The 24099-nt window shown below is 47.7% G+C and overlaps 1 long non-coding RNA gene across 1 annotated transcript; it reads right to left on the bottom strand.

Moving 5' to 3' along the window:
* Positions 1-800: 800 nt before the first annotated feature.
* On the bottom strand, positions 801-16316 carry LOC114212297 (uncharacterized). The gene is made up of 5 exons (XR_003609935.2): positions 16170-16316; positions 10895-10989; positions 10479-10512; positions 8885-8925; positions 801-1496 (listed from the first exon to the last, which is right to left on the bottom strand). It is a non-coding gene; the product is annotated as an uncharacterized LOC114212297 (long non-coding RNA).
* Between the last annotated feature and the right edge of the window lie 7783 nt (positions 16317-24099).

The following is a 24099-nucleotide window of genomic DNA, read 5'->3' as shown; positions in this document are numbered from 1 at the left end:
GACACAGGCACTGACTAATCAAAACAGCCCTTGTTGAAGTGACCGGAAGGCCCTCCTCTTAAGCACCAGTCCTGCTAAGGGCCAAATGGGGTCAGTTTCCAAAGCAAGGTTTATGGGCAGTGGAAGAAGAATTGAGTTGAGCACAGCTTTCCTGGGACACAAGAAGTTGCCCCCTCCCCTCTGTAAATTACAGGTGTGATTTCAGGAACCTGCCCAAATTATCTGGAGTTGTTGCCCTGTTTCTGAATGTCTCCACTCAGACCTGGGAGGACAGAGCATGGCAGGGGGAAGAAAAGATCTACCTTGGAATCTCCAGCATTGCCACACACAACCTGTGAGATTCAGGTTCCTTACATTTCCCCAGGCCTCAGTTTTCCCCTTTGGGGTGTGTGTGTGTGTGTGTGTGTGTGTGTGTGTGTGTGTGTGTGTGAGAGAGAGAGAGACAGAGACAGAGACAGAGACAGAGACAGAGACAAAGAAGTGGTGGTGGGGGGGCCTTCATGCTCCAACAATAATACTACGGCCATCATTTGCAAAGTGTTATGTCATAGGCCTGACACTGTCTGAAGTACTTTTCTTGCATTATTTCCCTTAATCCTCACTAACAGCCTGATGTGCTAAATATTATTTCCATTTTACAGGTATAAAAACTGAAACTCAGCTAGAAGGAGATAGAATTGGGGTTTGAGCCTAGATCTATTTGACGTCAGATTCTGAGCACTTAACCACCGAAGCACACAGATCCACACTGTTTCAGTGATACTCTATGGGTCCAAATCCTTATATAAGGTACAGCCTATCTGCCTTTCTTTAAGGATAACCAGAGTGCCAAATTATAAACTAACACAACAGAGCAATAAAGGGTAAATAATTGTAGTTCAGAAGGATTCTCCAGTGTATGCAGTAATTCCTATAGCAGGGAGGTGTCCTTGGGTACCAAATTTGCTCAGAATTTGATGTGCAGTTCTGTTTCCATGGGATTTTATTTATTCCTCCCTTATTACTCATTTAAAGCAATGAGGATGATTTATATTTATGGATCTCTTTTGAGAAGCATAGAATCCTTCACCATCTCCCCCAAATCTCAAACCTTCCACACAGGGGGTTATCATCCCTGTTTCACAGATGGGAGAAACAGAGGCACAGAGAGATGAATGGATCAGACCAAGGGCACTGATGGGGGCAAATCTGGGCCTAGAATTCACAGACCCTACATTCCTGCCTGAGCATCCATGGCCTCTTCTGATGCTTTCACTAACCTAAGCCTCGAGGAGGATGAAACTTCATTTGAAAAATTTCCTGCAGACTCTGCATAGTTAGTGTGGGGCAGATGCCTGGCCTGATTAAACTCCCCAAAGAGTATTTTTCTTGTGCCCAAAGGGCAATTGTTTCTTACCCATTTCCATGCAGCCTTTTAGCTACTTGCATTTCCATAGAACTTTGATAAGAGGGGAGATGAAGCATGCTCCTAGGCAGCCCAGCCATATTTTCCAAACCTGTTGGAGAAATAGAGCCTTTAGGGACCTGTTGTCCTCTCACGGTTGGAGGAGATTCCATAGGAGTTGTGCACCGTTGGGTAGACAGTCACTTCCCAGAGGAATTCTTTGGAGGCCAACGGATGGTGGAGAGGTGGGGTAAGATTGGCTTTCTGGTGGCCTGGCTTCATTCAAAGATGTTAGAAGCCCTGAAGGAATTCTGGCTTGCTTCTGTAAATGTTTCTTGTTCTGAAGGGTCCTGGCTTAGGCAGTGGCTGGCAGTGGGAGGTGGTGCTCCTTGCGAAGGGCAGGGTGGGCAGGGAGGGGAGACTCAGAAATGGAAGGAAGTTTCTGAAACCCATGTGGGCTGCTCTGTCTTCATTTCCAAACCCAGAAACCTCACAAGCATAAAAGGGAGGTGGCTGGATCACAGGAACCAACGTAGAAACTGGAAAAAGTTCTGGGACTGTGAAGGTGGTAGGGTCCCAGGGTGGGGGAATAGTGGCAGGGCAGGGGCCGCAGGTGGCTTTCCAGCTGTGCCTTTTCTCTCCCCCATTGTCTGGAGAGGATGATGGCCCTTTGGGTCATTTTTCACAGGGCAGGAGGAAGTCCCACCAGAGGGAGGTCCAGATGGCAGAGGGAAGTGTAGAAGGTACGATGTGCAGGTGGTTTGGCAGTCTCCCTCCCCTGATGGGGTGAGCCTGGAGTGCTCCCTGGGCTCTGAGAGGTGCCGCTGGCGGAGCACCATGGGAGCCTTTCATCTCCAACCAAGTGGATATACTGGTGGGGGAAGGTGACCACCCCAAGGGGCTGGGGTGAGCACTCTCAGGAAACAATGATAAGACCCTCTGAGAAGTGCATGTACTATTAACAAATCCAACAAAGGGAGCAAGTTAGGCAGGAGGAGTAAAGCTAATGGAACAAGAATTTAAAATAAGCATAATAAATATCCTCCAGGGGATTGGGAAGTAGGAATAAACATTTATGAAGAAAACGAATTAGAGATAATAGGCATGATAAATACACTTGTTAAATGAGAGCACCCAATGGGTGGGTTGAGAAACACTGCAGACTGAGCTACAGAATGAGGTATGGAGAGGGACATTTGGGTCAACTCTGACAGAAGGCGTCAGAAAGGGAGAGAAATGGAAAGGACGAGAGAAATCAATATGGAGGCCAACATTACAAGGGTCGACGTTTGTTTCTAAGACCACCACCAAGAGGGAAATGAGTCAACAGAGGGGAGAAAATAAGTCTTTGAAGAATGAGTGACTGAGAATTTTCCAGACTTAATGAAAGAACTGAGCCCTCTGATTGGAGGGGCACGTGGTGTGCCTAATGGTGTAGATTCACACACACACACACACACACACACACACACACACACACACACACACACACATTGAGACACATTAGAATGAAATTTAAATACATCAAAGACAGAGAAAAGGTTCTGGAGACGGAAACAGATCTCTACAGATGAATCCATTTCAAACAGACATTAAATCTCTCAGCTGCCACGTGGGATGCAGGGAGAATAGAGAGCAACGGCTGCAGAGTGGGAGAAAATAACCTTCATACCTAGAATGTGATATACATCTAAGTTATCACTGAAATGTGAATAGGAAGAAAGACATTCTCGAAGATACACAGTCTCAGATGCATACTACGTACAGACACTTGAGAAAGGGTCTCCTGGAGGAAACAAGGAGACGTGGGGGCAGTAAGGGTAAATAAATAACTGAGTCCATTTACTGTTGCCTAAGTAGATAACACAAAAAGTGTATATCCACAACCTTGTGGAACTGAAATGTCAGGCCACGTCGGCATTGCAGGGGTGCTGGTGCAGGTGGAGGAAAGGGAGAGTGAAGAGAGGTCAAGGGGATGTGGGAGAAGGTCAAGTTCAGCCTTATTCAGATGGAAGATACACACGATGACATGGAGCTTCTTTTTTAGTGCTCGCGGCTGCCCCTTGGTCAGCGGCCCCTCCCCACTCCCCAACCCTTCACAAAGATGCCCAAAGCAGAGTAGGCTTGTCTAACAAATGCCAACCATAATGAGCACTCTTCCCCTTCTCCTCCTCCTCTTCCTCCTCCTCCTTATTCTTCAGATTTTATTTACTTGTCAGAGAGAGAGAGCACAAGCAGGGGGAGTGGCAGACAGAGAGAGAAGTCTCTTTGCTGAGCAAGGAGCCTGATGTGGGACTCAATCCCAGGACCCTGGGATCATGACCTGAGCTGAAGCCTGACGCTTAACCGACTGAACCACCCAGGCGTCCTGCATCCTGCTCCTCAACAGTGACAATGACAACCATTCTGAATCTTGTCCTTCAAATAAGAAAAACTCCGGGACAAATCCATGTCAGGAGAACTTAGGGCTGTAAAGTCTCATCTGACTAGAGGGACTGAGTTGCTCCTAGGTGAGATCAGTGCCACCCTGACTTGTCCTTCGCCTCACTTGACAGGATGGCCAGGGCTAGGTCGTCTGGTCTGCGGTCATCCTTCTCATTGGCTTCATCGTTCCGGGGGGCTATTTTCTCTGTCCCTGGTCTCCACTCTGCCCTCGCCTCCCCAGCCCTTCTCTTGTATTTACTACTGGACTTCACTTACAGAAGCTGATTTTTGACACCACTTTTGATGGCTTTTTGTATGATTCCAAGCTATGTTGGTATCTAGGTCTGTCTACAGCAAAGTGGTCAGGAGCTGGGTTCTGGAGCCCCCCATGCACGAGCCATGAGAGATCAGACAGCTGAGAGCTCTTCTCTGTGCTCCAGGTTCTGAATCTGTAAAAGAGGGAGTACTCATGGTCCTTCCACCCGGGGCTGGTATGGGGGTACAGAGATCATGCAAGGAAAAGGCTTCATGCTGTACTTTAACTGTTCAATAAATGTTAGTGTTTTGGTCAATACTACATCGTTTTTCTGTCTTATTTTTCCCTGGAATGACACAATAATCCTAAAATTATGACCATGTGTTACAGACTAGTGACCACCTAAATGACTTGCTGTTGGGTCTTTCTCTGAAAGATAGACAGTGGTCCGGTCCATATTTTAGAGAAATATCTCTATATATCTGTATTTATCTATCTATCTATCTACACACACACACATACATTTAAATACACACATACACAAAAACATATGCATATACATACACATATATAATATATATATGTAGATAGATAGATAGATAGATACAGAAAGAGACAGAGACACAGAGACACAGAGAGAGACTATGAGCTCCATGAGAGCTGGTTGTGGTGGGTACTTTGGCTTAGAGTCATCAACAGATTCAGTTTGCAATTGGAGTTGTTGCCATGCATGAATCTCCCCAGATACTATCTGGTTTTTTGAGCATTTGTGGGTGCTATGCATGGACCTCCTTTCCAGCAGCTCCAAACCTGACCCCCCTCGTTAGCATGATGCTGGCCTTAGGCCCCTTTCTCTCACTTCTCAAATCATCCCCTTTTTCATTCCATGAACAGAGAGGACTACGAGAGTAAAGAAGGAACATTAAACAGCCTGCTTTAACGTCCCCCTGGCTTCACAGGACTGGGGACCTGGTACCCCTCTGTGGTGCCCCTCCTGCACTGCCTGTCATGGACCTCCTGGCAGGTGCCCAGATCTGGCCCAGTTTCTTAGGCTCACCTCCTCTACTGTATACCACCCCCTCATGGCTCTGCGGGGTGTGAAAGCTGATCCTGGGCTGGCCCAGTGTGAATGCCCTGGCCCTTGGGAGAGGATCCCACAGACGTAGGGCTGCAGAGATGAGCACAGATGCAAGTTATAAAGTAAGGGGGAAGGTGAGTGGATTTTGAAGGGAAAGGACAGCCCGACCAACAAATGTTCGCTCTCCACCTGCCAAGTGGAAGTTGCTCAAACATATGGAGGCTACAGTCGGCTGCACAGCAGGCATCCTGGCCAGAAACTCCTGGAGAGTGGGGCCAGACTCGCCTCCAAATTGTCCCAGTGTGGCTCTGTATCTCTGTTTGAATATGCCACAGGCGTTTCAAAACCAAACCCGTGCTGTGCCGCTCCTCCTCTCATCCTTCCCAGCCCAGAGGATGCCTGCTGGCTGCTGGCTGGTAGCTCTCCCTTGGGGAGGGTCTCCTGGAGAAGAGATCCAGCCCTTCTTGAGAGGGGGACCATAATCAGAATATTTAGTGTGATTTTTTGGGTACTAAGCCAATACCCAGAATCGTGCCTGGCAGGTAGCAGGTATTCATTCAATAATATTAGTTGAATGAATGGGGAGGGCTTTCAGAAGGCGGGATCTTGCTTCTGTTCTTAGCAAGTCTTTTCTGTGTAGAGGTCTGAGAGAATTCATGTTTGTATTTCCCTGGGCATTGGTGGCTGTGGTTTACCCCTCCTCCTCCCCCAGCTGCTTTGAGGGGCTGCTACAGCTCACAGCAGCCCCTCTTCTTTGGAGAATAACCCTTGGAGCTCACTTTGCCTAGGAGTTATGAATATTCCCATTCAAAGCAGCCCATAGAGGCTGGCTTACTGATAAAGGGGTACAATGCCCTTAGTTGCCTCTAGGCTGCTAGAAATCATAGGATTTTTGCTCCAGAGCCCCCATTAATTTCAGGCCAAGGTTAAACTTACTTGAGACCAGATATATTTGCCCCTCCCCTTCCGTGTCCTGCTTCCCTCCCACGTACTGAATCCCTGTCCCAGGCTCTGCTTCTAGGGGAACCCAGCTAAGACATCCTCCAAGAGACTTCTGCTTTCACTCTGAGCTCAGAACTGTTGAGTTTGGAAGGGACCTTAGACATCAAACTCCTTTATTTGGAAGATAAGGAAATCGAGGCCCAGTGTCAGGGCTGGGCTAGAAGTAAACCCACACTAAGAGTTTTATCTGGCAACTGCCTGAGATGCTGGGCATGGGAGGCTCTCACTCTGGCCCATAAACCTATATGCTGTGGTGCATGGTAGAGTCCCCTCACCCCCTGATCTAACCTCATCTCCTCACCCCCAGGGTTTTCAGGGCTGGCAGTGGGGGGCCCAATATCTGTACCAAGACAGCTAGAGGGACTCTGTTCGCGGGGAGGAGAAAGGCCATTGTTGTTGCTTTCACAACCATGAGGAAGAGGCCAGGCCCACCCCTGGCTGACTGTCCTGGGCCACCATGCTTGGGAGTGGGGGGGACACCTTAGAGGACTCTGTCTTCCTTTTTTTTCTTTATCATTAAAATCTATCTTCAGAGTATTTCTGTTTATAATCATGTCCATAGTGGCTTCTTTTCAAATGTGACCCTTTTGGTGGCCACAGCCTGGCTGAGGTGCTGAGGACCCTGAAAGCTTCTAAGAAAGACCCTGAAGGGGCTTGTCCCGCCCCCAAAAAATGTTGGATTCCTAAGCCCAGCACCCGCGAAGGTGACCTTCTTTGGGACTAGGGTCTTTGCAAATGCACTTATATGTAAATTAAAGTGAGGACATGCTAGAGGGGGACAGGCCCTTAGTCCACTATAAATAGTACCCTTACAGGAGAGGAGAAGACAGACACGCAGGAAGGATGCCATGGGATGACAGAGGCAAAGGCTGGGATGATACATTTGCAAAGCAGAGGAAGCCAGGGAGCAACTGCCACAACCAGAAGCTGGAAAGGGCAATGAAGGGGTCTACCCAGTCTCAGGGAGCGTGGCCTGGCTCGCACCTTAACTGCAGACCTCTGGCCTCCAAGACTGTGGAAGAATTGATTTCCGTTGTTTTGAGCACCCAGTTGGTGACTTTTTTTTTTTTTTTTTTTTTGCAACACTGGGAAATTAATACAGGGTTGTTTCTGGAAACCCAGGTTACTGTGTACCCTTTATGCTTTGGGGAAACAAATGCCTAAACAGGAACCAGCAGGAGAAAAGCAGTTAACTGGTATCCCCACTTTGGACGCCCCACACCCTGATGGGGGTCCAAATTCCAAGAACGAGAACCCAAGAATGAGTTTTTGCTTTTCCTCATGGGAAGATCGTGGGGTTGTGAGGGAAAAGGGCTGTTGGGCAAAACAGGGAGCAGAGCCCTTCCTGGGAATGGGGCTGCCTGAGTTCTAATCTGGGTTCTACACCCTGGGGATTGGATGGAACACGCCAGTCTACCTTGTTTTCTCTTGGACATAGCTGAGTTTGGGGATGGACTCTGCACCTGGTACCACAATTTTCTCAAGCCCAAGAAGGCCCGCCTCATATTTTCAGGTGAGGTCTTAACGGTCTGTTTCTGCCCTGATCAGGCTCAACAGGTCCCAACAGTCTTGAGTTCAGATTCCAGGCAGCCATCTTTCCCTCCCTGCATTCTGCTTCCGCTCCAGACTCCAGTTCCCTTCAGACCATCTCTCCATCTGGTCTTCATTTGTGCCTCAGTGGAAGACCCCCACAGGGACCCCACATTGTCCACCATGGTCTCTCAATTTGGCCCTCTTGCCTTTTAAAAAAAATTTGATGAAGCTATTGGTTCATTAGTCTGTTCCATGAATTTTTACATAAAGACTTATGGAGAAATTTCCCTTATGCTTATTAAAAAAGTTTTTAAATTCTTCCAATGTTACTTTTTAAAAATTAACTCACTAAAACTAATGAAATAATACAAAGTTATATATACACATATATACACGTAACCATTTCTACCTGCATGCCCCTCCATTCCTTCCTTTTCTGATAACCTCACTTCCTCATCCTCAAAATAGCTGTTGGAGAGACTGCTGAAGGCTAATCAGTACCCATTCTGCCTGATCATCTCAGTGTAACAAACCTTAGATTTTAGGTATTACAGTGCTCCCTCCCTAAAAGATTACATTTCCCAGCTTCCTTTGCAACAATGTGTGGTCACATATCTAGATTCTGGCCAATGAGATGTAAGTGGAATTGTCATGTGAGAGAAACTTCTCAGAGACCTCATTTAAAAGTAAGCTTTTCTTTCCCTCTTTCCTTTTTCCTTCTTGCTCTCTTGAATATGATGGCTGGAGCTCCAGCATTTATCTTGGACCATGAGGAAAAGGGCCATACCATGGGACAGTGGAGGAGTGACCCAGAAGAAACCTCTGTTTCCATGACTTTGTAGAGCTATCATATTGGACTGCCTACCTCCAGTCTCCTTTTATGTATGGGAGAAATGAGCTTCTATCTTAAGTCACATTTTTTTCTAGTCTCTGTTACTCGCGATGAAACCTAATTCTATCTGGTAACAAATATTGGCCAACTTGGTGTTTCCTCCCACATACTTCTCCAGATCATACAAACAGGTGCAGATACATAAACATATATGCAATTTTGTGTGTGTTTCTGTTTAAAAAATGGAGTCAATAAATGTCTCTGCTTTTAGCTTTTCTTACTTGACAATGCATTGTAGATATTGAAGTATTGCTTATAGTGGTCCAAAAAGAAAGTAAAAAACAAAACTAGAAGCAACTTATAAAGGTTACTGACCTTGGCTGATGGACACTCTTCCCAGCTCCAAAGCAATTGGCCTGGAAGAAAAAATAAGAAGAAATTTGATTACATTGGACCATTTCCATCATGAAAGGGGTAGTGTTTTGTCCTTATTATGGACACTTATTCCAGATACAAACTTGCCTTCCTTGCATTCAATGCTTCTGCCAAAACTATCATCCATGAACTTATAGAGTGCCTTATCCACCATCACGGTATTCCACACAACATTGCTTCAGACAAAAGAACTCGCTTCACAGCAAAGGAAGTGCAAGCAATTGGCCCGTGCTCATGGAATTCACTGGTATTGCCATGTTTTCCATCATCATGAAGTGGCTGTCTTGATAGAATGATGGAATGGCCTTTTGAAGACTCATTTACAGCACCAGCTGGGTGACCATACCTTGCAGGGCTGGAACAAAGTGTTCCAAATGTACATATGGTCTGAATCAGCAACCAATATCTGGTGCTGTTTCTCCCATAGCCAGGATTCACGGGTCCAGTAATCAAGGGGTAGAAATGGAAGTGGCACTACTCACTATTACCCCTAGTGACATATCAACAAAATATTGCTTTCTGTTCCCATGACTTTACACTCTGCTGGCCTAGAAGTCTTAGTTCCTGAGGGAGTAATGGTGCCACCAGGAGACACAAGGATTCCACTGAACTGGAATTTGAGATAGTCACCAGGCCATTTTGGGGTGCATGCTTCTGAATCACCCGGCAAAGAAGGGAGTTGCTGGGTTGGATGGGGTGCTTGATTCTGACTCACAAGGGGAAATTGGACTGCTTTTCTGCCATGGAGGAAGGAGGAGTATGTCTGGAATATAGGAGATCCCTCAGGGCATCTCTTAGTATCACCATGCCTTGTGATTAAGGTAAACGGAAAACTGTAATGACCCAATCCAGACAGGGCTAGTAATGGGAGAGACTCTTCAAAAATGGGTTTGGGTCGCTTCACCAGGTATAGAAGTATGACCAGCTGAGGTGCTTGCTGAAGGCAAAAGGAATACAGAATGGATAGTAGACGAAGATAGTTGTAAGTCCCAGCCATGATCACATGACCAGTTATAGAAACAAGGCTGTAATTGTTATCGCTATTTCTTCCTTGTTTTATGAATGTTTGTGTGTGTATGTACATATATTAAGCAAATATTTTTGTTTTCTTTCTTCCCTTATTTTTCTTATTACATAACATAAGAGGTATTGTCTTTATATCAGTATTTAAGTATTGTTAATTTTACATCATAGTATTTAAGATACAGGATATCAAAGAGAGGGGTAAAGTGCACTCAAGGAGTTTAGGGGAAGGGGAAAGGGTTTTTTCAGTTGTATGCAGAATAGTTGTATCATGTTAGGTGGAATTATAACCTTGTCCTTATTCAGTATGAAGTATGGTTTAAGGAGACATATATAGGTGCCAAATTGACAAGTGGTAGACTTGTGATGGTTAATTTTATGTGTCAATTTGACTGGCCTAAGGGATGCACAGGTGGCTGGTGATACATTATTTCTGGATGTGTCTGTGGAGGTGTTTCTAAAAGAGAGTAACATCTGATTCAGTAGACTGAGTGGAGAGACTGGCACTCACCAATGTGGGCAACATCATCCAATCCACTGCGGGCCTGAAAGGAACAAAAAGGCAATGGAGGGGTGAATTCCTCTCTTCTTGAGCTGGGACATCCATCTTCTCCTGCCCTTGGACATCTCAGCATCTGGTTCTTGGGCTTTCAGATTTTAGGACTTACACCATCAACTTCTCTGGCTGTCAAGCCTTCAGACTCAGACTGAATTTTGCCCCTGGCTTTCCTGGTTGTCCAGCTTACAGATGTCAGGCTGTGGGACTTTTTGGTGTCCATAACTGCATGAACCAATTCCTATAGTAATTCTCCTCATCTATCTATCTATCTATCTATGTATCTATCTATGTATCTATCATCTATCTATCCATCCATCCATCCATCCATCCATCCATCCATCCATCTAGCCATCTATCTACCTACCTACCTATCCCATTGGTTCTGTTTCTCTGGAGAATCTTGACTGATACAAAGACCTATTCTTGATCCTTTCATCGAAAAATTGAAGCTTTTGGTCAGGACCTAGAAAAATAAACAAAGTTTGGAAAGATAAAAAAAATCATGTGTAATCATCCCTGCTACATATTTTTTAAATTAAAAAATATTTTTATGAAGACATATATGTTTGGCCCCAAAGAAGAGAACTTAATTGGCAGAACTTAATTGGCAGAGTTGCTTAAATAGGGAAAATAAAGCCTTAAAGTGGAAGAAAGCCTGGTAGGCTGTTACAAATACTTGACCAGTTGGGTTGAAGGTTACTAGGTATCTAGTGTTAGCGGCTGCTAATTTGACATGTGACTCAGAGTAAACCACTTTCCGGTAGGCCTTAATTTGCCCCCCAAATATGATGGGAAAATCTCTTGGGACTTCTTTGGCTCAAAGACTACTGAGTTGTCAGTAAGGATGCAAGGCCTCCAGGCAAAGTTCCTAGTTCTACGCACCAAGCCACCACTGCTTTCCTTTGGGTTGCTATACAGTACAGGTGATTTCACAGACCTTGAGGCAAATGCCTCACTGCCTCTGGGCCAGCCCCACAGAGAAAGTCTTGAAGAGCAGGTTGAAGGATCAACATAGGGCAAGAAGCATCCTTCTTCTATCAGTGACTTGCTTGGGTGATATTTGTGGCACAAAACAAAATAAAACAAAACAAAGCCCAGGCAAGTAAGTGCTTCTGGTTTAGTGTGGTGCAAGATCCATCAGGGTGTGGTGGGTCCTCAGAGGAGATGCTTGGATGCCTTAGGAGGGATGGGCCGGGCCATCAAGGACTATGCCAGCAATAGACAGAAGCAGCTTTCAGTTGAGGGAGACAGGAGAATAGAGCAGTAGCAGGCTCATGACTGGGGTTCTTTGTTGCATGTGAATTGACTGGATGATGCAGTCAGAGAGAGGAATTCACTAAAGATATTGGGCAGCTTGTGGTATCCCTGGGATATCTGGAGAATGAGGTTTTGGGGGTTGGAAATGGACAGAGGAAGGCTGTACAGACAGAACCACGCCAGTGTTGTACCACAGATGCAGACTGATGGCGATGCTCCTGCTTAGTTGACCATTGGACTCGGGAAGCTATGATGATATTGCTCCCATCAGCAGTAGGAGGAATTCTCCTCTGTCCTCGCTTCTTTGGGTCACTAACTTCCAACTGGAAGTCTTGGGAGGGTGGGTGTGATTGACTTAGTTCCAAGCCTAGACCGTCTGCCTATGCCCTACCTGCATGGTGTCTTTGACCTCTATGATGGGAGGCAAGACTGATGGAGAATACCCTAAATATAGGAAAATGAGGTTGGGATACCAGGCAGCCAAAGACAATGGGGAGGAACATTACTGACTAGGCAAAATTAGTTTCACATGAACGTATCAGATCTTTTCAAGGCTTAGAGAAAAGAGACTGAAGGTCAAGTTACAAGGTGGAAAAAGTGATTTTGAGGGTCCTTAAGTGTCCATATATTAGTTAGTCCTTAACTAGGATTTGAAACCACTTAGAACTTGGATAAAAAATATCCAAACCAGTACTCCATATGATTAGCTTGGTTCATATTTGAAGAAGGAAGTGTGACCTGGTGTGCCTTCCCCCATACTTGTTTGAAAGGAGAAGAAATGAACCAGGGTGACCTGGCTCTAAGATCAGTCATCACAAAACTCAGGAGGTCCAAGAGAGTTTAGCAGCAGGTCAGGTGTCAGACAAGGAGCTTTTAGCCACTCCCATGGGGCAGGCAGGACAAAGTAACTCCCCATCCCAGTGGCAGCCAGTGTGAGGCTACAAACAGTAGACACTTTTATGAGAAGCAGGGTCTCCACTTATTCTTCTTCCCTAACCCTGAAACTATGTGAGAAGGTCTTTGGGCACCCTGCTCAGATCTCTTAGCAAGAGGAATCACACCCATATATGTACCTGTCCAAGTGCACACACATGTAGCCTCCCCTAGAGTAAGCCAATTCTTCCTTGAGACCAAGGAAACACAAAGAGGGCGGCTGGGTCATGGGTGACCATGAAGGTTTGGGCCTCCAACCTAGGCCTTCTACTCACTCTCTGGACTCTTGAGGAAAAGGAAGAAGAGCTCTAACAGAGAAAGCACCTGGCTGTGCCTGGGATGGCCTAGAGGGGCTTCAGCAAGGGGCCTACCTAGGGGTGAACCTTGAAGGAGGGGAGGGCTTTGCTGCCTGGGGGAGCAGGAGAGATAGTCTTTGCAGGGGGATGAGCAGGACAAAGTCCCTCAGTGCCCTGCCCTCCTCTTGCAAAGATGGTCGGTGAAGGTCTGAGCTTTTCAGTGATTCACTGAAATATTTTCTCAGGTCTTGCTAAGGCGTGCGTCCTTGATCCTATGACTTGAAGCCAGGTCAAACAGTAACAGGTATTTATGACAGCATGAGATTTCATACCCAGGAACACAAGGGGAATCTTGATGATGGAAGAGGTTGCTATGAGACTTTCCTAAGCCACTCTGGGTTTTCAGGAGTCAAGCATGGTGATGATGTGGCCCTCCCAGAGACAGGGGCTGTGCCAAGTAAATGTTTCACAGGCAGTGAGCATGGTAACATGGATCTAGTTGTCAAGTCACAGGGCTTTTCTGGACAGAGAATCAGGGAATTTTCAAAACAGGTAGAGTCTTGGAACTCTGAGTTAGGGGCCTAGAGAGGGTGAGATTTGAGGTCACTCAGCTATGAGTGCAAGAGCAGCTGGGTACTAACAATTTTTTGTGCTACTATGTTTTAGTACTCTTTCTATCTAAGTCAGGGAATTGTGAACAGACCCAGAATCTTGGTCCTGGAATTTTCTGCCACTTGAGGCAGGAGATCCCTTAATGGACTGGCATCCTCACTGGCTACCACTGGACTGATCCTCACTACCAACACTATGAAATATACTGATTAGGCTCACCTGGGACCAGGTAGATGTTAACATCCTAAATCATTGGGATTAAGAATGAGGACGTGTGGATTTCCATGGAGAACTGGGGAGCTGTTTCTGACAAAAGGGAATCTGGCTGCTTGGAAGACAAAAGCCATAGATGTCTACTTTGCTAGTCTATCTGGATCTAAGTGCTTCCTCTATACAGGCTGCAGGTGCCTTGAGTTTCCTTGACACTGGGAAGGCCAGACTGCTCTTGTTTTTTAGTTCCCTGGGGAATCCCAGGCTTGCCTTTTACACTCAGGTGCCCAGAAAGGGCAACCACAAGGCAATGCCATTGCCAGGCTGTCCAGGGAAAAGGGAGGGAAGTAGGGGAGCAGTTGAGTCTGCCATAATATGTCACTCTACCTCAAATGAAAAGATTAAGCAGCCTATTATTTTTAACCACATAACTCATTAAAAGAAAATGCATAGTCTTATAGTCTTCTTTGACTGAGATGAAGTACCTTATTAATGCTTGATACACCTGCCAAGGATGTGAAGGGTAGGCGGTGAGCCTGGTGCCTGGGGACGAGGCGCTTTTGGGAACCACAAAGGATGCCCACCCTAGAAAGCCTGAGGGCTTTGGAGTGTACTGTCTCGCACTCTGGGGGCAGCACCTGCTTGGATAAAGGTTGCATCCTTGGGGAAGGTTGGGCAGGGCGATAGATGTAAATGGATGCGCTTTCTTGGAGCTCTCTCAGGGCCAAATGTTTTCAGAGGCTGTGGTTGAGCATGATCACTGGGATCTAGTTGTCAGAGAATCCAGGAATTTTTGAGACAGGTGGGGCCTTGGAAATCTTCCAGTTAGGGCCCAGAGAAGGTGAGAGAGCTATTCAAGGTCACACTGCTATGAATATAGAAGTAGCTGGGGCACTAATCCTTTTTTGTGCCCCTATGTTGTAATACTCTTTCCATCTGATTCAGGGGACTGTGATTTTTACCACAGAGATACACAGTTCCTGTAGGCGGTGTGTCTGGTCTTCTGGGTGCCCCAGCACTCTGTTCCCATATAGCTCTATAGCTTTGTTTTATAGCAAGCACTTGTTACTCTCAGCCTGTAAACCTTCTCTGCCTGCAGGGCCTGCTGGTACACAATGGGTACCAGGCAGTTAACCATCCGAGGAGCAGCCTGAGATAGGAATTGATAGATAAATACCCCAACTCCTCATCCCTGGGTCTGACCACTCTGAATCATCTTCTTCACTCTTATTCTCAAAGTATCATGCCAGGACCAGCAGCATCGGCACCACTTGGGGACTTGATAGGAATGCAAATTCTCAGGCCCTACCTACTGAGGACCTACTGAATCAGAAACTCTGAGGTTGGGAGCCCAGCAACGTAGTTCAACAAGCCCCCTGGGTGATGCTGATGTGTGTTCAAGGCTGAGACTCTATTCCATAGTCTCCTAGAGCTTCCTCCCTTAAAGCCTTGGGGAGGCTGCTTAGTAATGTGCCTTCCTTGGTCTCCCCTCACTTCTCTGCCTCACTCCCCACTCCCCTACTGATGCTTTCTGAGATGGGCTCCAGACGATGAGCTGCTTGCACTCAAATCCTTGCTCCCTGCTTTCCCCCAGAGCCCAGCAAAGACGCTGGTACAAGGGGCCCCCGACCCCTCTGAGGTGTCTTTTCTCTTTCTTATAACCACTGCTGGTTCTGCAGACAGCGTGGGAGGATGCAAAGCCCTTGATAAGTCCCATCCCGCATACCAACATGTAAACCGGCTGGTTTCCACCCAGGCACCAACTAACTACCAATGTGTGGCCACACTACTCTGAGAAATGTACTGGTGTCCCCAAACCACAAAGAGCACTTCCTTTAAACAACAGCAGTCAAGAGCTGCTCTTTCAACTTTCCGGGTCGAATCAAATGGAGGAGTAGCCCTGGCCACCCCACAAAACACTCACTGTAAACTCCACATTTGCAGTCCCACAGGCATCACCCTTCCTTAAAATACAACCTTGCTGGAATTTTCCCCTCTTTTTCCTTTGTGGGCAAGAATTGGTGAGAGAACACTCCCTCATGTTACTGTAGGCAGGGTGGACAAGAATGCAGCTTTCTAAAAGGCCAGAATTTGTCTAGCCAGACTGGGGACATGGGGTGGGTTTCTGCTACATAACTGAGGTCCAGGGGCTTAGTAGGCCTGAGGGGGAATAAAAAGGCTAATTGCCTTGATTTTGGCATGTAGGTGCTCTCCTACAGGATTGCTGATTGTCGCCACAGCCTTGCTCGCTGCTAACTAGCCTCCCTATAAGGCTAGGTATAGAGGGGTTTCCAGGTCTCTAACCCTGTCAGCTGGGAGAGCTTGCAGTGCTTACCTGTGTTAGTTACTTCCAGTGCTGACTGATCGCAGGGTTGCCAGCCCAGGGCCTCAGAGCGAGAAGAACAAAACAAAGCAGATATTAACCATGTTGCTAGTGGCTACTACAGAGCAAAGGTGGATCCTTCTATTTTTTCCAAATTAATAATTATAAGAAATACCTTTTAAAGGAAATAAACTAATACTTTGCTTCCAGATACGATTGGTAAAACAGACAATTCTAAGAATGTAAGTGTTTTATAATCTCGGCTTTTTGTTAACAGCTTTACTGAGGTACATTTTACATAAATGTTCACCAAGTGTCCAATTCATTGCTTTTTAGGAAATTTACAGAGTTGTGCAACCATTGCCATGACTCAGTGGTTAGTACAGCATCTACACCCTCCCCCAGTAAGATCTCTTGTGCTAATTTACACTTCATCTCTGTTCCTACACCAGCCCCGGGCAACTACTAGTCTACTTTCTTTCTCCATAAATTTGAATTGTGGCTGTTTTAAAATGCAGTATTTCTCAGCTGCTGTGTTCTCGTTTGTCCAGCTGGAGATTAGGCAGGAGGCAGTGGGGGTGATGGAAAACGCACGGCCCAGGAACCCAGTGGGGACCTGTTCAAATGGACTGTCACCGGGTATGTGGGGCTGCAGGTGCCTCTTCTTGGGGCGTGGTTTCCTCTTCGGTAAAGTGAGCATCCCAATACTGGCTTTGCAAAGTTGCTGAGAGATACATGACATGAAAGCACATTGTGAGCTAGCAAGGTGGTATTATCCTGATTCAGAGATGAGGAAACCAAAGCTTAGTGGGCAAGGTGATGCTCCAGAATTACTCAGCTAGAAAGCGGTGGACCTGGAGTTTACACTCTGTCGTTCTGGTGCCGAGGCTCAGGTGTTTTCAAGTATGCCTCACTGGTCCTCCCAAATGAGTAGCAATCAGACACGTTTCCAAGTCTCTAAGCTGCACAGAATAACATAATTCTTCACTAAGCTTACTTATAATCGACCTTCATTGTGAACCGAGAGAACAGCAGCTTTTTAAAAAAAATTTGAGTATAGTTGACACATAAGGTTACATTAGTTTCAGGTGTACAACGTAGTGATTTGACAAGTCTATACGTGATGCTTGCTCACCACACGTGTAGCTCCCATCTGTCACTGTGCAGCGCTATTACGGTGGCATTGAGTAGATTCCCTATGCTGTGCCTTTAATTCCCGGGACTTACTCATTCCATAGCTGGAAGCCTGTATCTCCCACGCCTCTTCACCCATTTTGCCCATCCCCCTGTGTCCCTTCCCTCTGACAACCATCAGTTTGTCCTCTGTATTTATAGGAGACTGGCAGCTTTTGTAGCCAGCTGCTACTGGAGATGCCCACATCCAGCTAGCAAGAACTTCCAGTTTCTTCTAGAGTCACAGTTATGCCGTCTGTGGCTTCTCTGAGTTCCTATGTGGCAGCTGGGGCCCAGGCAGCTAAGGCACCTCTCATCCCACAGGCTCCTTCCCGTCACTCAGCAATTCCATTTCACACTGGTTCACAGCAAGTGTTCTTAGTCAAGGAGGGTCACTGCTTGGCTCTCCGGCTCTGTTAGCCAAACTCTGGGACTCACCTGCCGGCAAGTACAGGGCCACTCCCATAAAAGGCAGCCTCACATTCTACAATCCCGACCTTGGTGACCAGACTCTCAAAGCCATTCTGCCATTAGTCATTTGCTAAAGAGTCATCCAACAGGTTTTGTCCCAGGAAACAAAGAAGCCACAGCTCAAGTGATGTCTGGGACACGAAATCTCCCAGATCACTGCTCAGCTCAGTACATCTGCCAAAATAACTACCTGGAAAAAATAAAAAAATAAAAAAAATCCGAGACGCAGAGCCTCCCTGAAATTCTGAATGTGTCTGTAAGGAGTAAGGCAAGAGGGACTTATGGGATGCTGGAGGCTGCCGTTGGCCTGGTGTGGGTCATGGCCCCCACTCTGGGACTCAGTTTACTCCTTTGGAAAATAGGTTTCTTCAGTTGAGTTTTTTTTTTTTTTTTTTTTTTTATTTTCTACAGCGTTCTCCCTCCACCCCCTAGCCCACACATACCAAGTTCTGTTTTTATTCACTTTGTATCTCTGGGCTTTATGTAAGATTTTATTAAAAAAAGATTTCCATTGCTAAAAAGAATGGAAAAAGCCTGGGTTTGTTGCCTCCAGCTCTAACAAATAATTTAAGACTTGGTAAAAGACTTCTTTCAAAATGGAGCACCGTCCCTGTGATTGATGTAAAGTAGTGCTTGGCCAACAAGCATTCTACAGCTTTCTTTACAGACAGTGCTTTAGGAATTCACCGATGGGTGAGCCTTCAGAAGTTTTATTTGGAACAACAGATAAGGTAACACACACCAGGCGCGTCTACACAGCAGCCTTCAGCCTCCACGTTGATAATCTGCTGTGGTCCTAGCTGTATGTAGGTTGCTGAAGGAGGGGGGCTCAGTCAACAGGAAGGGGGCTCAGTCCACCAGAAGGAGGCTCAGTCCACTGGAAGGGAGCCCGTGGAATGGGCACAACATGAAACAGCAGAAGGTGCCTCGGTGAAGCCACACTAACGTTTTGGCCAGAGGTCTGTTTCTTCCTTCATACCAAATTCATCCACTTTCAGTCAAGGGTGTATGCAGGGCTCCCTTGCTGACCCTCCTGGGACCGTGAGCCTATGTGTGAGTGTGCTTGGTGTGTGTGTGTGTGTGTGTGTGTGTGTGTGTGACAGAGACAGGGCTTGGGAAGGAGGCAGAGAGAGAGAAAGGTACAGATAAAGGCACACACAGAGAAAAAAACTCACAGAAATAACGTTACACTGAAACAGACATACACAGACGGATGGAAAGCAAACTGGTGGACGGAAAGATAAATGTAAATACAAGAAACAGAAAAACAGAAAGACACACAGAAACAGAGATGTGGTCAGCCCAGAAACATTTGTTGACTATAGCTTAAAAGGGATTTTAGAGAGTTATGAAACATTAACAAACATGACCTATGGATTGTATTTAGATACTGATTTAAGGAATTAATGCTAGCTTTTCTGAGTGTGCTAGCGGGATTGTGGTTATGGTTTTTACAGAGTCCTTATCGTTTAGAGGCATCTGAAATATTTATGGGTGATGTCTGAGCTCGCTTCAAAATAATCTAGGGGGGCAGTGGGTGAGAATGTCCATGATTGTTGAAACTGGGTGATGGGCACATGAGAGGTCCTTATTTTATTCTGCTGCTTTTGTGTGTGTGTGAAATTTTACATAATGTGGAGTTAAAAAATATTGGTTGAGTGCCCAGAATGAGTCAGGCATTTTGTGGGAATGGGGGCAGGGAGAATAATACAGAGACAGAGACAGACATGGAGTTTGAAGGATAGAGACAAAGACAGAGATAGAAAGAAAACCCAGAGAGACAGAGGAGAGAGAGAGAGAAATGAGTGCTCAAGGCATGTGTTAAAGCAGGCTTCATCCCAGGGATACTGTGATATTGACAACTATCCCAGCATTCCTTGGGCAGGCTAGGTTAAAACCCGGATGACTTGGACAGTAGTCAGTCCACTCACCACCAGCCAATGCAAGTCTTCAGCTCCTGGCAGAGCCTCCTGTACTGTGTTTCTGGGAGTCTGCTGGGAGCTCAAGCCCAAGTCCACTCAGCCACCACATGGTGTCCCCAGGCTCCCAGCCTCTTTTGCTGGCCCTTGGCTCCAAATGCTGCCTCTGTGGGGCACCTCTGTCCTTCTGTCTCACCAGGCACTGGGGTTTCTCCGGTCACAGCTCCTACATCTAGAGGGCACTCTGATGCATTGTGGGCACCTCCATCCTGCCCTCCCAGGTGTCACTGCCACCTGTCCTGGGCATGGCCATACCTGCTGCACATCTCCACCCCTGCCAGTCTGTGCTTCCATCCCACTGCAAGCCTAGACAAAGAAAATGTAGAGTCTCCACGTGACAAAATGCACCGTGGAGGAGAGTAGGGTGTAGGGTGTCTCACGCTGCTAACTCACACAGAGCCCGAGAATGCCAGATCTGGGCTGCTCTGGCTCCAGCACCTCCCAACTCCTCAGTCAACAGCCCTTTCCCCTCCCACTCACGGTGCCCTGTCTGTCAGGACAGACCTGAGTCCTTGGGGCTGGGTGAGACAAATCCCAGGGAAAGTCACCACAGGCCAAGCTGACCGCCCTTCAGATGGCTTCCCTCCCTCGAGGGTCTGTGGTCTCCAGAAGTCTGTCCCCTGCTTCCCACCCCCAAATGTCTTGAGCCAGACAGAGATGGAGCTTGGCAGAAAGCAGATCCCTCCTGCACGTACTTATCTAAGCGGGGACACTGTAGGCTCTGTTGTCTGTGATGTCACTTGGCTGGATGTGGCTCTTCCTGAGGCCCATCCTCTCTCTAGGGTCTCCCTCTGCATTTAAAGTCAAGGGGACACCATGAGGCTGATGGATGCTGAAGCCCCCCCAGACTTGGTCTTCTGAGTCCTAGGAGAGACAGAAACTTCCAGCAATGAAGGAGTGATTCCTAAAATCATTCTCTGAGGGCAAGGATGTGGTGCATGGGGATGCTTTCATCTTAAGATGGGGATGATTCCTTCCTCTTTCTTCCTTTGTCATTAAGGAAGGAGGGATGCTGGCAATGACTGAGTAGCGCCTGCAGAGTGCCTGGTACTGAGTCCTTCACTGGTGGGGTCTCTGTACGTGTTCCCTTCCCATGTCTACATTTTCCTCTGACTCCCACCAGTAAGACCTCTCCTCTGGGAAGCAGGCAGCCCTGCTGGCCGCACTTCCTCAGGGAAAACGTGCATTCCAAACTTTCTCTGCCTGCTTCCCAGAGCACGCTCTCTGTGCATCTGGATGGGAATTAGGGAACAGGTTTAGGGCTGAGGCCAAGAAGCCTGAGTCAGGGGTGGATGGAAACTGACTCAAAGCTGATGGATTACCCTAAAAAAGAAGGGGGGCATAGCAGAAAAACTCACCTAGCTTTTGCTTAGATTTAGCAAGTGTTTACTGCACATCTAGTGTAGGTGAAGCATTATGATAGATGTTTGCACATCCTATGAGATGAATGGTACTATTTTAATAATAACTATTATTATAATAGGAGCTAGCATTTATTGAGCATGTACTGTGTGCTTTCACACATACTATCTCATATAATTTTCACAATAATCCATCGAGGTGGATACTTTTGTTACCCCCCTTTTACCAGTGGAAAGTGAAGTTTGGGGAGTCCTGAATCCCACCTGCGTTGCTACCTTATTGCTCCAGCCCTCCTGACTCAGGGTATTTGAGCTAGGGAAGGCTCAAAGGCTCTGCATGTTGTGGCCCTGTAACTTGGAGAAGCCTCTCCTAAGGTTCTGATGCTACTTTTACTTCCTAAGGCAAGCAGAGGGGAACGGGCAGCGAAGAGGCTTTCCCTGTTGTTGGGAGAGCACACCAGTGATATCTGAGACGCTGAGACCCCGAGCCAAGCAGACACCTTGCCTCATCCCTCCTGTTACTTAAGCAAGCTGGGACCCCATCACCCCACTCAGCCAGATGGGTTTTGATGGTCCCCATCGGGGCTTATGTCACTCAGCTGCCTCAGCGTTGAGATGAGAGTCACCACCACTGAGCTCAGGTGACCCCTAACCCTGCCATTTCTCTCATTCTGGCTTGGACAGCTGAGGTTTACCTTTATATTTTACTCCACCCCAAATTCAGTCACCCTCCTACTGCCTGTCAACTGTCTCTTCCCCTGAAGAGATTTTCCAGATGCATAGACGTGGCTTCCAGCCCAGCAATCCCTTCCAGATCTAGCAGCCTGAAAGTCTATTGACTCCCCATCTCATCTCCTCATTGCTCCTGTCAAATCAACCAGGGAGAAGTCCAGGCTGTTATCAGAGACTCTTTAGGTCTCCTAAAGCTAGGTTACTAGAAGTGTGTTTTATGGACCAGTGGCGGCAACATCCCTTGTTAGAGCTACACAACCCGCTGAATCGGATATACTTATTTATTTATTTTTAACAAGATCCCAGGTGGTTCTTATGTTAAGAGTTTGAGAAGGAACGCTAAACAAGTGGTTCTCAAACTTGGCTGCACACTGGAACCACAGGTGGAGTTTAAAAAAAAAAACCACCAATGCCTGGTCCCACCTCCCAGAGACGCTGATTTCCTAGGTCTGGGGTCCGGGGGGGTGGGGCAGGGGTAAAGGGTTATTAGGAGCTGCCCAGGTGACCCCATTGTGCTGGGAACCACTGCCTAGAGCATTGGCTCATTCCACTTTACAGGACATTAAGGGAAATCAAGAGGAGTGGCCTACTTGCAGGGGCTTCATCACCCAGAGCTCAGGGTGAACCCGCCCAGGACCGGCCCCTCCTCCTGGCTCCCCCCCCACCTCCCCCCAGCAGGAAGAAGCAGAGACCACGCTCTCTGGCAACAAACCGAGGGGGCTTCTTCAGCTGCATATGATGGGAAGGTGGGATGTAGGGATCCAGAAGTTTCTGCTGGGGTGCTTCCATTGTTCGGGAGCCACAGTCCCTGCTAGGAGGGGAGGACTTACTGGTCAGTTCATCTGGAGGTCAAACGCCGGGAAGCGTAAGCGCCTTTCCCGAGGGACGGAAAAGCAATGAAAGCTGTAATACTCAGGCTGCTGCCTGCCTCGCTCTTATAGGAAAAACAGAAGTTTCGGTGGGCGGAACCCGAGGAGGCGCGCCGCGGGCCCTCCCGGCGGCCCCGCCAGGCGGCTGAATTGCGCGGCCGGCGGCAGCCACGCCCCCTGCAGCCCGGTCCGCGCGCAGCATTCACCCCTGCGGGGGCCCCAGGTCTCGGCGGTTTCCTCCGCGTAGCTATTTTGGGAACAGGAACTCGGCTGTTTGGGTGGAAGAGGGGTAGCCAAGCGCCTGGAGGCAGACGGGCCGGGGGAGAGGGCCAAGGGCTGGGCGACACCGAACAGAGGCAGCTTCCCCTGGCCTCGTTTGCTCGCTCGGGCACAAAGACGCGGTCACATGGCCAGTGGGGCTGCCACTTGAAAGAGCTGCTTGTGCCAGCTTCAGGTTTCAGGGAGCCAGACACAGGAAAGACTTTCTGTTTTGTTTTGTTTTAAAGCAACAGGGGCTAAGGCCAACTGCATCTTCAACTCCGGAAGGGGGTCTACGCAGGCACACAAGCCAAACAGACTTCTCCGACTTTGTTTTTCTGACACATCGGAAACCACACGGTTCAGAGAAAATTCATCTCACATGCTGGGGCCTGCTTTCCCGGAACGTGTCCTGCGACTGCTGTGTCAACACTGTCACACTCAGCAAGCTGCCCTCCCGGTGGGATGGTGTGATTGGCCAAGGGAAAAAACACAACCCAAACTGGGGAGGGCGGTTGTGCACAGTTCAAAGGGAGGGTGGACTTCCAATTGGACAAGGCGCTTCCCCGATTACACAGTTGTCACTGACCCTTGCAAAGGCCACTGCTGCATCCCCCTCGGGCTGCCTGTTCCCAGACAGGGCTGCATCTGTATGCTCAGCTGCTGACTCCCCTACTCTTGAGGCACCTGTGGGGAGGGGATGTGAGACAGGGGGATGAGGCCTGGGACTGAGGATCCTCCTCAGCTCTTCTCTGAGATACTCTGCCAGGAGGCGCCTTGGCTTAAGAGGAAGGGCGGCTGGTATCTTGGAGGTGGGCCATGTCAGACCCCAGGTTGCTACATCCTAGCTGTTTCTCTGAAACGAGGAATAGTGTTTCCTCCTTTTGGAGACTTTCTAAGGACGGGGGGGGGGGGGGGGGGGGCGCAAAGGATGGTGGAGGTGCTAACCACCGGGTGGGGACATCTTAGGTGCTCACTCAGCGTGGGCTCCCCCTTACCCCTTTGTCGTTGGAGGCCTCTTGGGTGCTACTGCCATTCCTTCAGCTATAATTTGAGGCCATAGCCTCTTCGTTTGCCTTCAGGAGACAGAAGACAGCTG

The sequence above is a fragment of the Eumetopias jubatus genome, unplaced genomic scaffold (genome assembly GCF_037043125.1).
Source record: "Eumetopias jubatus isolate StellerSeaLion01/CBP00866 unplaced genomic scaffold, mEumJub1_p1.0 scaffold_1, whole genome shotgun sequence".
In the NCBI taxonomy this organism is placed as follows: domain Eukaryota; kingdom Metazoa; phylum Chordata; class Mammalia; order Carnivora; family Otariidae; genus Eumetopias; species Eumetopias jubatus.
This window is presented reverse-complemented; position numbering and strand designations above follow the sequence as displayed.